At 49.2% G+C, this 14,439-nt stretch overlaps 1 protein-coding gene across 9 annotated transcripts in view; it reads right to left on the bottom strand.

Moving 5' to 3' along the window:
- The window catches only part of LOC110311249 (DNA (cytosine-5)-methyltransferase 3B), a 38,896-nt gene extending 29,765 nt beyond the window's left edge, over positions 1-9,131 (bottom strand). For 3 of the 9 annotated variants that reach the window (XM_021184522.2, XM_029473991.1, XM_029473997.1), the window contains exons 1-2: positions 8,836-8,897; positions 7,697-7,811 (exon numbers count right to left, since the gene is read on the bottom strand). The gene's annotated coding sequence lies outside the window, so the exon portion shown is untranslated. Of the gene's footprint in view, positions 1-4,133; positions 4,191-7,696; positions 7,812-8,835 lie in introns of those variants that run through there. The other 6 variants (XM_029473994.1, XM_029473998.1, XM_029473996.1 and 3 more) reach the window with 4 other exon arrangements.
- Between the last annotated feature and the right edge of the window lie 5,308 nt (positions 9,132-14,439).

Raw genomic sequence — 14,439 nt, 5'->3', positions numbered from 1 at the left:
TGGAGCTCACTCTGTAGACCAGGCTGGCCTCGAACTCAGAAATCCGCCTGCCTCTGCCTCCCGAGTGCTGGGATTAAAGGTGTGCGCCACCACGCCCGGCTTGACTTTTTCTTAACACAAGGACTCTCTTCTGCTCCCCATGGACAAGGGAAGTGTCTGATCCGGTCCCATCAGCCAGGCACCATGATTTGGTAGAACTAACTAGTTGACTGTGGCCATTTCCTGAGGCCAGGGAGGCAGACCTTCAGGAAAGCTGCTGGGTGGGCTGTATGTATTCAGAAGAGCATGTCCCCTCAGACAAGATCAGCACCACCTGGCACAAGAGGGAGGCTGAAGCTCCCTCGAGGCACACTCTGAGGAGGAGGCAGAGTGAAGAGCTGGTGTGGAGTCAGGCCTAAAGCAAGGACATGCGTGACCTCTCAGCCAGGGTCAGTAGTGGGTTTTCTCACACAGCCTTGGACTTCAGTCCCTCAGACAGGCCCTATCTGGGTCAACCAGAAGTCAGACAGGTGTGTGCCCTCTTTCTACACAGGTCCATCCAAGAGGACCTGCTGCCCAGCGCTGACAATGATTAACTACCCTGGACCTTCCCCTGGGGCATTAGCGGTGCCTAGTGAGCCAGTGTCTGAAAGGTGGGCGGCATACCTTCCCCAAAGCACCTCAACATCTCACAAACCCACCTGGACCCGCAGGCAGGATGTGGAAATGAACCCCATCATTATGGTCCATTACCTGGCTGCCCAGGGATAGACTTCACGGCAGAACTGCCCCCTTGCATACTGGGGCTGTAGGGATACCTCAGTTGTTAAGAGCAGTTTCCTGGCAGAGGACCGACCTGACTTGAGGTTCATGACACACACACACCTCACAAAGTGGCTTTATAACTACCATGACTCCAGTTCCTGGGATCTGACTCCTAACCTCCTCAAACACCAGGCAAGATCACAGTGTGCACATTCCTGGTCTACATAGTAAGTTCCAGGCCATCCAGGGCTCTAAGTTAGACCTTGTCTCTAAAATAAAAGAGTCGAGGGAGGGGAATGCCAGACTGGGTGTATGACTTAGGCAAAGGGAACATAACATGCACTCGTAGAGCCTGGTGACACCGAAACGCAGCTCACCACCAGGGATTGGTATGTGATTCCAGATAACAAATCTCTTCTCAGGTACCTCATTTTGGCTTCAGGCTAAATGTTGGCTTCTGGTTCAACACTAGCACTTCTTGAGTAATATAACTCCTATCATAAGCCAACTGGCCTTATCTACTGTAATTTTCTAGTAGGAATGCTAAACTGGCTATTCCTTCTCAGGAGGTGTCACCTCTGCAAGGGATTTTCCAGTGTGGCTGACACACTGTGTCAAATTGAACACAGGTAATGTTCTCTGCTCTCTGCTTTCAAGTAGCCTGAACAGCACAAACATACATCTCCCAGGAATCTATGCAGGAGAGAAGTTAATGACCCTGTCAATTCTAATGCCCAAGGAGTCCAGAGGGCGCAGGCCTTACCAATGATGTTTCCAGAGACAAGCAGACAGGCCCTTAAATGCTATTAAGGGTTCACCAGCCACTCCAGGTCTCAGGGGCACTCCATGGCATGAAGTATGATCTACTGTTGTATTTACCTTCCAAGAAGTGGCTTCCTAACCTCAGGAGCAAAGGTAATATCTGACCCTTTCCCAGACCATGGATTAGACTCAAGAGGGGCCCAGGAACTCCTTCCAACCCCAGCAATTTAGAGCTGATACCATCCATCTCTTCCAGGCTAGCCAGCAAAAGAGCTATTCCACAGCATCCTGTAACCTCCCTGACACCTCCTGAGAAGGAATAGCCAGTTTAGCATTCCTACTAGAAAATTACAGTAGATAAGCAAGAAGGAGGGGGTTAAGATCATGAAGGGGAGCAAATGGAGGTCTGTGCCTCGCCTCCAGCCTCAGGACAGAACCAAGGAAGAGAGGTCTCACCTGCTCCATTCCCGGAGTTGCTGTGTGGAGGCACTGAGAACCCACAGCCTCCCTGGAGTCCTCCCTTGCCTGTTCCATAAGGACAGCTGTGAGCAGATGTGCTGGGAGTACTTCCCTTGTGCCTCACAGTGAAACACAGCAGACAGGCTCCATTCTACAGGAGGACACACTACAACTCAGAGGAAGTAGAGCCTTGTCAGGGTCACAACATAAGAATCAGAGACTTGGGCCACTGCAGGGGTCCTTACAAGGCCTGGGACAGAGGTAGAGTAAGTTAAAATTAAGTATGAGGCTAAAGATGGCTTAAATTAGTCCTCACTGCTCTTCCAGGACACCTTCTTCTGGTGTCTGAGAATACTAAGTGGATATGGTGCAGACAGGTACAGGCAAAACACCCACAAAATAAAACGAAATCTTGACTGAAATAACGCAAGCCAGGTGGTGGTAGTGCACGCCTTTCATCCCAGCGCTTAGGAAGTAGAGGCAGACGGATCTCTGAGTTTGAGGCCAGCCTGGTCTACAGAGCAAGTTCCAGGACAATCAGATCTACACAGAGAAACCATCTTGAAAACAAGACAAAACAAAAAATTTAAATGCAGAAGGTCAGAGAGATGGCTCACCACGCATCACATAAAGAAGCCGCCAAGCCTGGCAATGTGACTCCAATCCCCAGGAATACAAGGAGAACAAGCTACCTCAAGTCGTCCTGACTGTCACAGGACTGTCCTGGGTTTGAGTGCATTCAACACACTGTTTTGGTTTGGGGTTTGTTTAGCCTGGTACCAGGCTGGCCTTGAACTCAGTCAAGACCAATCTGCCTCTGTCTCTTGAGTACTAGGATTAAAGCATACTAACATGCTACCCAAAATAGCCATGCTACCCATGTCTCGGAATCAAATTCTGCCAAGTTCCAAAAATCGCCTTACACACCATCATGTCACCTGTGATAGAAATGGGCATTGATGGACGTGTACTTTCAACAGATTAAAAAAAAAAAAAAAAAATCAAGCCCAGAATGTGGCTTTCTCATCCTGCTACAAGCTCTCTGGAGACTAAAACCAAAAGTTTGAGGCCAGCCTAGACTACAGAACAAGTACCCAGGTCTACAAGGCAAGACCCCATTTCAATAATCTTTAAGTAAAATCTTACCTTCATTTCTGTATAAAGTGTTTTGTCTGCATGTATACTCTGTGTGTGTGTGTGTGTGTTTGTGTGTCTACTACCTGCAGAGGCCAAAAGGGCATCAGATCCCCTAGAACTGGGATTATAGAGTTGTGGATGCTGGGAATCCACCACTTGGGTCCTCTCATAGAACAGCCAGTGCTCTTAACTGCTGAGCCATCTCTCCAGAACCTCTCATCAAATTTTAAAATAATCAAAGATAAGCAGATGAGTGGTCTAGTCATTGTAATGTCATAGCGAAATCTGCAAACAAGTGACTGTTTGTATTAAACCTGGAAAAGCAGAGATTTTTACACAGCCACTAAGGAGAACTACTGAAAGGCAGGTGAGGACAGCTCTTGCTAGATAGAAGGGGCCATGTTCAAGTAGAGAAACCTGCACGTGGGGCTGGAGAGATGGTTCAGAGGTTAAGAGGACAGACTGTTCTTCCAGAGGTCCTGAGCTCAATTCCCAGCAACCACAAGGTGGCTCACAACCATCTTTAATGGGATCTGATGCCCTCTTCTGGTGTGTCTGAAGATAGCTACAGTATACTCATATACAAAAAAATATAAATATTAAGGAAGGTATAATTGTAATCATCAGAGAACAGAGGCAGACTAGTCTAGCAAAGACAAGTTCAGGCACCTGAACTACACTGTTGCTGTTGGTCCCTCTTTGTCCAGAGCAAGGAAGAACACATTTCTTCAGGGTTTTCCTAATCCTTGTTCTACTCTGCCTTTGGTAAAACACAGGTAAGCCCTACCTCCAGTACCTACCTTCTGATGTGGCTAGCCTAAGCAACCATCTCTCACCAGGTCCCTGGACTCATCAAGCGCTTCTTCAACTATATGATGCTCAACCCCCTGCTGCAGCTGAAAAAAATCAGTACAGCCCACTCATGGAGCCTCAGGAAGCAGTGATGGCGTTGGTAATGTGACCCCAAGTTGGTCTCATAGCCCCAGCACTGGCCCAAGCACACATACAATCGGAAGTAAATGTGGCTGCACCTCACGGAAACGACTGCAGAAGATCAGCTAGCCTCTTCCCTCTCCCAGGTGTCCTTCCTCAGTTTGTTCTGTTGTTGACATCCACACAGGCTAAGCCTTGGACAGGAGCGCAAGGGATTATACAGCCTAGGTCCAGGGGAGGCAAAAACACAAGCTCACAAACTCTTACTCACACCTCAAGCTGTGCGCTAGAAGAGCTCATTGGTCAGGGGGAAAAAATTTTTTTCAAGCAGATTCAGTAACAGAAACCCAGCACACCTGCTTTTTTTTTTTTTCTTTTCCTTTGAGGGGGCAGTGCCAAGTAAAGATCAAGCCTTACCCTACAATAGAGCATTAAACACTGCTGGTCACCAGTAAGGCCCATTGAAAAACCAGTCACTCAAAACTGTGAACACTAAATGTTGAGCTTGACAGAGACAGACTTGAAACCCAGCTCTCATTAAGCCTCCCTACAGCAAGACTCTTGCCTACAACACCCCAGCGAGACTATGTGTAGTTCAGAGGTTGTGGACTTGCATATTATAAACAGGGCCCCCTGGATTCAATCCCCAGCAAGAACAAAAGCAAGCAAGACTCGTGGCTCATGCCCATAATCTAAGCACAAAGCACCGAAGCAAAATAACGGCCAGGCTGTGCTACATGCCATAGGTCGCAACACCAGCGATACACAGCAAGACTCAAAAAGCAAACAAAAGCTAGAATGTATTGTTTCATGTGCGCACAGTACAATGGATTAAACCCAGGGCCTCATGCTGGCTGAGGAAGCGTTCTACTACTGAACTACATCCTCAACATTTGACTCCCGGGCGGCGTCCTTTTCGATAACCTGAACTTTAGCATCTCCAGCAATTAGACAGTAATTAGCTCCTTAAAAAACAAGCCTCCCAGGGCTGGAGAAATGACTCAATGGTTAAGAGTGCTCCTCCAGAGGTCCTGAGTTCAATTCTCACCAACCACGTGGTAGCTCACAACCACCATCTGCAATGGGATCTGATGCCATCTTCTGGTGTGTCTGAAGAAAGTGACAGTATACTCACATACATAATAAAATAAAATTTTTTTAAATGTTAGGCAGTCCATAAAGAAAAAAAAAAGATGTATCACAGGGCTCCCAATGGAGAAGCTAGAGAAAGTACCCAAGGAGCTAAAGGGATCTGCAACCCTATTGTTGGAACAACATGATGTACTAACCAGAACCCTGGAGCTCTTGTCTCTAGCTGCATATGTATCGAAAGATGGCCTAGTCGGCCATCAATGGAAAGAGAGGCCCATTGGACTTGCAAACTTTATATGCCCCAATATAGGGGAATGCCAGGGCCAAAAGAATGGGAATGGGTGGGTAGGGAAGTGGGGGGCGCTATGGGGGACTTTTGGGATAGTATTGGAAATGTAATTGAGGAAAATATGTAATAAAAATATAAAAAAAAAAAAAAAGAAAGAAAAGGAAAGATTCTCCCTTGTTCACTTTATAGATAGACCAAGTGAGGCCTAGCACATAGCCTCTTAAGCAGACTGTCAATCCTGGGCCCTGCTAAGGCTGCTTCAACATCCTGTTACCCTGCAGACACGGGGCTATTTTTTTTTTTTCTGGTTTTTCGAGACAGGGCTTCTCTGTGTAGCTCTGGCTATCCTGGAGCTCCCTCTGTAGACCAAGCTGGCCTCGAACTCAGAAATCCACCTGCCCCTGCCTCCTGAGTGCTGGGATTAAAGACATGCGCCACCATGCCCAGCTGACAGGGGGCTTTTTACTCAACTGTGAGTGAGCAATCAGTTCACTAATCTAAAATTATCCTGGATCCCATGTGACCCTTCTTGCCACTGGTGGGAACTCAGCTAGGAGAGAGCCTCAGGAAACTAACTCAACACAGCAGCCAACGTACCTGTGTCAGCCAGAGACAGACACACCTGAATATCTGCACTGGGTATCTGTCCTTCTGCAGAGCAATCCATCCTGAGATGGCAGAAAATGTTAAAGTGTAAATGTCCCCTACTAAAAGCTAGTCACAATCATGGAAGTGCCTAGATCTCCCAGAGCCTCCGTCCTACAACCTACAAAGGGGTCCCTGAGACACGCGCACACAGTCACACTTCGCAAAAGATGTGAGCAACATTTAGACATGGCCTGAGGAAGGAAATGGAGGGAGATTGGTGGGGAGAGGAAGAAACAAGCCAGGCCAGAACAGGCCAGACCACCCAACAGAACACAGCTGAGGCCAGGCCTGGTGATGCATGCCACTACTTGGGGGTAAAGACACCTTTATGCAACACAGAAGGCCCTATTTCTTATGGAAAAAAGAAAAAGGGAAAAAAAACTAGGAAACTTCAGATTTAGCAAGCGCTATCTTGGAAGTGGTATCCAGAACTAGAGGTGGCGCCCACATGGAAGTTGGTTTGGGACAAAGGAATGCCAAAGGACACTTCCCTGGACGGCGTACTTGTCCAAATGTCCACTGCAATCGGGTGCCTTGGGCTGTGATAATGAAGGGTGACAGGAGTCTCTGGGTCAGAGGCACCACATGGCTAGAGGAAGGGCAAGCAGGGAAGCAGCCTCGTCAGCCCCACCTCCCTTCCTTCTCCCTCAGCCCCCTGCAGCTACAAGATCCTCTTCTCCCCTCCCCCAACCTTTGTAGGGGTAAGAGTTTGGCCTATGGCTTTAAGAAGGATGTGGCTGGCCCCAGCAGCCTCACCAGCCCCTTTGTCTCAGCTCTCCCCACCCCAACAGGAAAGGTGAAGGATTTTGCTTAGCTTGTCAATTACACCTTTAGCAATCCTCAAACATGGAGGGGGAAGGAGGAAAAAAAAAAGTGGCCCCAAACCATAAACAACACAGCCCTTTTCCAACAGGGAACAAAGGGGCCGGTGATGGAGTGGAGATGGCCCTGCAGGTAAAGACACTTGCAGCCAAGGCTGACGTCCTTAGCTTGATCTCCAGACCCACATGGTAGAGTGTGTTGCCTGCCACATGTTTTCCTCTGACCTTCACAATGATGGCCCGTTCGTGCACACACGTACAGAATAAAATATAAATTTTTTTTTAAAAAGGAAACAAAGACAGCCCTTCCTGCCAACTCCCCAGTCACAGACAATGATGGTTTAGAAATGCCTCCATAGCTGAGAATGAAACAGTACCTCGGGGAGGCAGGAAAAGGAGGGGCTGGCAGGGGTGACTTTCCATTCCGCTCGGCCCCAGCGTACCTCAACATTCGAATACTGAGGCCTACTCCAGGTGCTGTGCCATTGTGTGCTTATCCCACCTTGAAGATGGAGGGTTGAAGACCCCACAAGCTGGCTTCCTCCCTAACCTTAGTGAACTGTTTCTATTGCACATGGCTTTCTATAGCAACTATGGCACATGGATAGTACTGTAATTGCTTTTGCGATAGTAGGATTTAAGCACAAATCCAAGACAGTGCTTGCCCGAGATGGGCAGTCTGCTTCCAACCATGTGCCGGGAGGTAATGAGGCCAACCACACAATAAAGATAGGTGCCTGGTGTATTACCAACCTTACGGAAGTTTACCTTGAAGCTGGGAGGTGTAATGCAGTGGTGGTGGGTGGCTTACCTGAAAGAAGGCCCTGGATTTGGTCCCAAGGCACTATGGGTTGGGGAGGGGAGATCCCGCGTCTGGAAAGGTGTATACCTGAGGTTTCCAAGGTCTGGCACAAGCCTCAGCGGGCCTGGTGGACAGAGGAAGGTCGGTGAGTGCCACCAGCCCAAAGCCCACAACATCCACAAGTCCGGAAGCACTCTACTGAGGCCTTAATTCATCTTAATTCATATGCCTCCCAGTGTAAAGCAGGAATCACAGGGAAATCACAGGCAGAGGCATGGAGATCACAGGACTGCTGTTGCCACAGGTGAGACTGGAGCAAGAAACTTTTCTCCTCCGTGCAGTCCAACCTTGGGAACGCAGTTAAGTAGGTCTCCGCTTTGATTGCACCCTCTAGCCTGGACGGATTCCACAGGTATAAAGCAATCCCTGAAGCATGGACGATTGACCGCTAGGAAGTGGAGGCAGAGGGTCATTTTATAATTAAGGACTCAGTGTATGGACTAGGTAGTGGGGCCACCTCACCCCGGAAGAAGGCTAAGAATGGAAAGTGAGCCCCTAGGGCAGCCGGCACCGTGAGGAACCGCCCCCCCGCTGGCTCCTCCCCGGCCAGGTGTGCTCACCCAGCCCCTCCCAGCAGCCGGCAACGCTCCGGAGGACCCCGGGGACAACGCCCATCTCGCATCCCCACTTGCTGGTACCCAGAGCGCCATCCCAACCTGGGAGTGCGAGGTTCCAAGTCAGAACGGATCCACAACCACTACTACATTGACGAAACAACTTCTGCCTCTACATCCCAGCCTTTCCTCCCCGAGGAGGCTCTGGGTAAGAACTGGGCTAGGAAGGACTTTGGGTCCCGGGGACAGCCACCGCTCGGGCCCCACTCCGCTCCCAAGTGTTCTCAACTCTACACTCCAGAAAAGTTGCTGCAGGTCTCCTCCCCTCAACTCTTCAGAGTGGCGGAGTGCAGCGGGGACTTCGCTTCCTCTGTCCCCGTGCCCAGTCCCCGTGTCCCCGTCCCGCTAAGCGCCACGCGCCCGGTTCTCCCCGACCCCGGCAAACATCCAGGCGCCACCAGGGGACCTGTCGCCCCGGAACCCACACAGCCCCAACCACCAGGTCCCAGCCCACGAGGGGCGCGTGGCGCTCACCTGTCGCGAGGCTGGCTGTGGCGCGGCGCCGCGGTCGCGCCGCGGGTCCTGGCCGGCGGGCGGCGCGGAGTGTCGGGTTCGCGAATCTCCGGCGCCGATCGCCGCGCTACGTTTACTTGGGCCGCTTAACCCCCGCGCTGCCGGACTGGAGCGCCCGTGCGCTCGCCTGCGCGCCAGTGGGCCACCCGGGCAAGTCCGCGGCGCTCAGGCGAGAGCGTCCACGCGGGCTGCGGCTGCGAGGCGAGGGGCGGCTACAGGCGAGGACGCTACAGGCCGGGCGCGCACGGGAGTGGGTGGGGAGGGGGCGGCGCCGCTGCCCTTGTAACCCGGGCCCGGCCCTGGCCCCGCCCCCGCCCGGGGGGCGCCCCCGCCGCAGCCACTCACCAGCCGGCCGGGCCTAGGGGACGGGCGAGGGAGATTTGAAATCCCTGCCGAGCTTCCTCGCCCCTCCTCCTCGGGAGCCTCCCCTGGGCCCCCTATACCTTGCGGGTCACCCTCCTAGATAACCGGAGCCCACGGATAGCTCCCAGCCCTCTCCACCTGAGACACCCCCCTTTCCTGTCCCCCAATCCAGATCAGATGCACACACGCACATACAAGCACACTCACAGGTCTGGATGAGCGGCCCAGAGAGGGAAGAGCTCCTGCTGGAGTCACACAGCAACCCTGCATGGGCTTTTCGACCATCCCTCCGCTGCAAAGCTGTCCAGGGCGCTGTGGTGGCCCTATGGGTCACCCGCTGGGGACCCCGTACTGCTTTCTACTTTCACCTAGCTTGGCCTTTGTCAGCCATCTTGAGGGGAGAGGAGGCCTTGGAGGAAGAAAAAGCATACATGTTCCCCCAACTACCTGGGTTCCTCGTGCCAGCTGGGGAGGAGCCCTACCCTGCAGCTTAGGACTGCCTAGGCCAAAAGGCCCACGCTGAACCACTGGAGAAACACAAATGTTTATGATAGGCACCTGACGTGTTCATGTTTATTTGTTTTCCTGCTTGTCTGTCTCCATACATTAGGTGGTGATCACTAAAGTAGACACTAAATAAATATACGTTAAAGGGATAAACAAATGGAATGATTGCAAAGGCTCGGCTAGCTTCAAGGCCTAGCACATGCAGGCTCGGCTTTCACAGATCTTTTATTTTGTTGGCTCCCTGACTTCACTACAACCTCTTCTGCTTTGCTGCTCCTCCTACACACCAAGCATTGTCCTTCTAAGGAAAGCTTTGGCCTCTTTCCTCCTTTCAGACTTTGTTTCCCCAGATCTATCACAGGAAGAGGCTTTCTTATCACCAAACAGAACAGCCTTCAAATCCTTCTAGTTCTTCGTGTTCCTATAACACTGAAACCCGCCTGAGGTTGTTTTGTATAGTCTTGTCTGCATCTCCTTGTGGGGCAGAGGTGGCTTCCATCTTCCATCTAGATGGGAACTGGAAGCCACATCTCTCTAAGGAGCACAAGTCCACAGGGAGACTAGCATCAAAAGGAATTAACTCAATACAAGTTTGTTGAATGAATGAATCTCCACAGGTCTCCTGCCTCTGGGGCTCTAACTCCTGTTAAACACAGCTTTCCTCCTGCCCTTCTTCCTGGTTAGTGAGTAAATGGGCAAATGGCGACTATTGTGGGAACTTCAAGTTTTAACACTTCCTGGGCCCTTTTCCACTTAAAAAAAGGTAGACTGGTCAAAAGACAAAAGGAGAGAAAGCCCAGCCCAGCCTGGACCTGGCCCCCTAGGGAAGAGGAACAGCAGGAATGTCTTGACTGCCAGGGCTCTGAAGTGTGTCCGGAAGTTGGTGCAAAAGAGGATGCCTTAAAAGAGTCTGGATGAGCCTGGCGCAAGCCTTTAATCCCAGCCTTGGGAGGCAGAGACAGGTGGATTTCTGAGTTCGAGGCCAGCCTGGTCTACAAAGTGAGTTCCAGGGCTATACAGAGAAACCCTGTCTCAAAAAGACCGGAAAAAAAAAAGAGTCTGGATGAGCAGGTAGGTGGTCTTGGTCTGTCACTTGGGAATGACTCTGTCAAGAGAATCAGGGCGTGGTGGATCCTACCTAGAATCCCAGCACTTGGGAGTTTAAGGAATTTAAGGCCAACCTCAGTGACAGAGCAAGTTCCAGACCAGACTGGACTGTGGCTATATAAGACCCTGTCTAAATCCTCCTTCCCCACACCCAGAAGGAAAAGTTAAGGAAAATGGGAGTAAGAAAACTACAGACAGAACTGGACAGATGGCTCAGTGGTTAAGAGCACTGGCTGATCTTCCAGAAGAACAGGGGTCAATTTCCAGCACCCACATGGCAGCTCACAACTATAGGTAACTCCAATTCCAGAGCCCGTACACCCTCTTCTGACTTCCACAAGAAGCTAAACACCCATACATACAAAATAATAAACTTATTTTTAAAAAGAAAGAAAGAGAACTACCTCCCGGGAGGTGTGGTGATGCATACCTTTAAATTCCAGCACTTCAGAGGCAGACTGGATGATCTCTGGCCAGTCTGGTCTCCTTTACAAGTCAGGTCAGCCAGGGTCATGCAATGAGACCTTGTTGAAAGAAAGAAAATAATCTCCAGAGAGCACAAAACTTTACAGTTTGAAAAGCCATTGGCCATATTGGTCAACTCACTTGAGCCACAAGACTGCCCGTAAAAAGACAGAGCAAAGAGCATCAGCCTGAGTTTGGGAAGAGTGGAGTGAAACCTGGGTGGAAGAGGGAGGCATTTATTTTATTTTATTTTATTTATTTTGGTTTTTCAAGACAGGGTTTCTCTGTATAGCTCTGGCTGTCCTGGAACTCACTTTGTAGACCAGGCTGGCCTCAAACTCAGAAATCCGCCTGCCTCTGCCTCCGNCAGGGTTTCTCTGTATAGCTCTGGCTGTCCTGGAACTCACTTTGTAGACCAGGCTGGCCTCAAACTCAGAAATCCGCCTGCCTCTGCCTCCGGAGTGCTGGGATTAAAGGCGTGCGTGCGCCACTACTACTGCCCGGCTTTAAGATTTGTTTCTATCTTATATGCACGAGTGTTTTGCCTGTCTGTCTGTGTACTGCATGTGTGCTTGGTTTCTGTGGAGGTCAGATGGAGGTGTTGAATTCCCTGGAACTGGAGTTCCAAATGCTGTGGGTGCTTGGAGTCTAACCTGGATCCTCGGTAAGAAGATTCAATGCTCCTAACTGCTGAGCCATCTCTTCAGCCCTTGTTTGCTTTTCTTTGGAGTCACGGTTTCTAGTAAAACAGAATAGCCTTGCCCTGTGGGAGAACTTGAATTTCTAATCTTGTCTACTTCTACCTCCCAAGTGCCAGAATTATATACTACCAGGCCTAGTTTTGTTTTGTTTTATTTTTTTAAGATTTTATTATTATTATTATATGTAAGTACACTGTAGTTGTCTTTAGACACACCAGAAGAGGGCATCAGATCTCACTACGGATGGTTGTGAGCCACCATGTGGTTGCTGGGATTTGAACTCAGGACCTTCGGAAGAACAGTCAGTGCTCTTACCTGCGGAGCCATCTCGCCAGCCCCCAGGCCTAGTTTTAATGTATGCTTTATGATAAAACTTTACTTGAGAGAATCCTTTATGAATAAGACAAGTTTTGTTTGTTTGACTTTTGAAATAGGGTCTATGTAGCCTTGGCTGGCTTGAATCACCCAGTGTAGAGCAGGCTGGCTTTGAAGTCAGAGATTCACTTGCCTCGGCTTCCTAAGTACGATATTAAAGTACCACACTTTATCAAGAGGGCTGGTAAGATGGCTCAGTGGGTAAAGACACTTGTTGTCAAGTCTGAAGAGCTGAGTTCAATCCCTAGAACCAACATCGTGGAAAGGAAGGGAGTCTTGAAAAATTGCCCTCATATAAATAAATGAAAAACAAATTTTTTAAAGTCATAATACAAATACAAGGAATATACAAAATTTAAAAGCAGGTTACCCACTTGTTTATATTTTGCCTCATTTGCTTTTAAGTCTGCCTCCTGCATATACATGCATTTATTTTCCTGTCTGAGAGAATAAACAGGTGCTAGTATACTCCTATCCCAAATACTTCCTGTTTGTTAAGAGCAAGGGCGGGGCCTAGCAAACATCTAAGTGGGTGCTCACAGTCAGCTATTGGATGGATCACAGGGCCCCCAATGGAGGAGCTAGAGAAAGTACCCAAGGAGCTAAAGGGATCTGCAGCCCTATAGGTGGAACAACAATATGAACTAACCAGTACCCCGGAGCTCTTGACTCTAGCTGCNTATGTANCAAAAGATGGCCTAGTCGGCCATCTTTGGAAAGAGAGGCCCATTGGACTTGCAAACTTTATATTCCCCAGTACAGGGGAACACCAGGGCCAAAAAGGGGGAGTGGGGGGGGGGGGGAGNGGGGGGGGAGGGTATGGGGGACTTTTGGGATAGCATTGGAAATGTAAATAAGGAAAATACCTAATTAAAAAAAAATGAAAAAAAAAAAAGAGCAAGGGCATCTCTTTGTATATGTTTTCTCTTCATTCTTTGTTGAAGGAGATGGGGAAGCCTCTTAGTCTATACTCCAGGCTTTTCCTGAACTCTCTTTGTAGGCCAGTCAGCTTGTGCCACCAACCCCAGCTTGTTTTTTGTTTCTTGAATGTAAAAAAAAAGGGGGGCTTAAATCACAGATGTCTCTGTGCAAAGGGCACTAGGGATGGAGCCCCTGGGCCCTGCACAAGATCAGCAAGCCCTGGACCACAGAGCTACAAACCCAACCCTGATCTGAATGAACAGTGATTACCATCCTGGCTATAATCACTATGAGCGGTCATTACAGTAAACACTACTGGCAAGCCTCCACAAACTGGGAGACAAGAGCAGCAGGATCTCCATGACTTCCAAGCCACCAGCCACCAGCCAGTTACCACAAGACCCTGCCACACAAGGATGAAAAAACAACCATCCTTTCCTCTGTAGCTGGGTACAGTCACGCCGGGCCTGTGATTCTAGATCCTGGGAGGTGTAAGAGGATCAGGGTTCAACGCCAGCCTGGGTTTAACAGCCTGAGACTGTTAAAATTAAGCTATACAAATGCTTCTCACCCTTGTGCTGATGAATAAACACATCCATTGATTGATATTTGTGTTTGGCCCTGCTATCTTAGAGCAGCTGTGGGTATCTATCTATCTATCTATCTGCCTCTGCCTCTGCCCAACAGTGTTGCAATTAAAGATGATGTGCACCACCACACCTGGCTTAATTTATTATTAATTAGTTAATTTAGCAGTACTGGGAGCTAAACTCAGAATTTTTTAAAATTTTTTTAAAGATTTATTTATTATTATATGTAAGTACATTGTAGCTAACTTCAGACGCACCAGAAGAGGGTGTCAGATCTCATTACAAGTGGTTGGGAGCCACCATGTGGTTGCTGGGATTTGAACTCAGGACCTTTGGAAGAGCAGTCAGTGTTCTTAACCACTGAGCCATCTTGCCAGCCCTAAACTCAGAATTTATACATGCTAGGCACTCTACCACTAAGCCACGCCCCCAGCTGCCTTACTGGTAAGCTTTTGACAGAGTGAGATTATATATATATATATATATATATATATATATATATATATACATATATATATGTGAACATATATATGTGT

The sequence above is a fragment of the Mus caroli genome, chromosome 2 (genome assembly GCF_900094665.2).
Source record: "Mus caroli chromosome 2, CAROLI_EIJ_v1.1, whole genome shotgun sequence".
Lineage (NCBI taxonomy): Eukaryota > Metazoa > Chordata > Mammalia > Rodentia > Muridae > Mus > Mus caroli.
Note: the sequence above shows the minus strand (reverse complement) of the source record. Positions and strands in the feature narration are given on the sequence as shown.